The sequence below is a fragment of the Mus caroli genome, chromosome 9 (genome assembly GCF_900094665.2).
Source record: "Mus caroli chromosome 9, CAROLI_EIJ_v1.1, whole genome shotgun sequence".
NCBI lineage: Eukaryota > Metazoa > Chordata > Mammalia > Rodentia > Muridae > Mus > Mus caroli.
In genome coordinates this window covers 103,100,590-103,102,360 of record NC_034578.1, presented here as the reverse complement: position 1 = coordinate 103,102,360, position 1,771 = coordinate 103,100,590, and positions in this window count along the sequence as shown.

Here is a 1,771-nt window from a genome sequence, read left to right as displayed (position 1 = left end):
CTGGCTGGCCTGGAACTCAGAAATCCACTTGCCTCTGCCTCTGAGTGCTGGGATTAAAGGCGTGAGCCACCACACCCGGCTTACTGTTTTTATTTGTCTCTGTGTGTAGTTTGGGTGCCTTTAGGGCCAGAAGACCACATGGGATCCCTGGAGCTGGTATTATAGGTTTGTGTGCTACCTGATATGAGTGCTGGGAACCAAATTTGGATTTTCTCATAGAGCAGCAAGCACTCCATCTCCAGCTTTTAAGTTTTTTAAAATGAAAGACGGAAGATTATTTTATTAAAACTGTGTTCAATAATATTATTTGCTTATTTGTGTTGCTTAAATTAGAACAATTTCCATTGTCTTTGTTACATCGACTACCAGATAGCCTAGGATATATAGTCCATCTACTCACAAAAACAATTCTACTCAACAGACAGACACAATTGAGAGGATGCCATTCATCCCTGGATGGAATCTGTCTAGGGATAGGGGAGTAGCTTTTTTTTTTTTTTTTTTTTTTAAATATCCCAGAAATTTATTTGATGTTTGCTTGAATACATTTTATATAGAAAGATTGGGATTGTTTGTGTTTGGAGCCCCTGGTAAATCTCTGAACCATAAGGGTGCCATTCCAGAGACATGAGAAATGGAAACTGTAGGCCCAATATTAGGACTGCTGTTTAAGATTTGTCTCTGGTCAAATCAAGCCACTCCCTTGAAATAATGCTTGAGGTGTTAGAGCCACTATGTGAGAACAGCTGACATGAAGGAGGGCATTTAGATTCTGGCTTGTTGAATACTTAAATACTTGGAAATAAAAATATTCAGCTTTGAAGTTTTCAATACTGGAAAACTCTCAAGTCTAGGGTTTACAGCCAAGAAGGGCTGCTTCGTACTCCTTAAATTGGACTGTTTTCCAAAACGTTAATCTTCAGCTTTGGCTTCCATTTCTTCTGCATCATCATCTCCATCCACTTCTGCATTTTCTCTCTCAAGCCGTTCCAGCTGTCTTGCAAGTTCAGTCTCATCTGTATCTGTGACCACTTTGGGCTCCATCTGAACATTGAAGACTAGGGGAGTAGCTTTTGAGTTTAAAATTGAATTGGCAGCGTGGTGGCTCACCTTAAATCCCAGCAACCAGTGAGTTAGTTTTTTATATCACTCTGGCTTTCTTGGAACTCACCTTTGTAGACCAGACTGGCCTTGAACTCAGAGATCCACCTGCCTCTGGGATTAAAGGATCACCACACCCTGTTATAAAGTGGTTTCTATGATCTGTAGACAAATGTATATTTTCTGCAGTTAAATGTGTTATATATACTCAACCATAATTGGGCATATCTTAACATTTACATAATTGTATAGTGAGAATACATAGATACAAAAGAAAGATGTTGAGTATGTGTTCCTTCAGCCGTTTTTTCAGGCATTTCTAGCCAGTTTCAGTCACCCTAATTCCGGCACACCGTTAATCTTATCAAACTCGTAATCCCAGAAGGAGGTGAAAACTGGAGGGTCAGAAACAGTCCCACACTAAGGAGATGGATCTTAGTCAGTCTACATTGTGAATTCCAGGCTAGCCAGAAATATAGAGACCCTTTCTAAAGAAAAGAAAAGGGAGGGAAGGGAAGAAAAAAACAAACGAGGGAAATCCGCTCCCTAATAACTACATATGCAGAGGGCAAGTTACGGTAACTGGATGATAATATCTCCACAAAAAGCAGAGAGAGCGGGGGAAAAAAACCCACTAGGGTTTTATCTGTCTTGTTGGATTTTTTTTTTT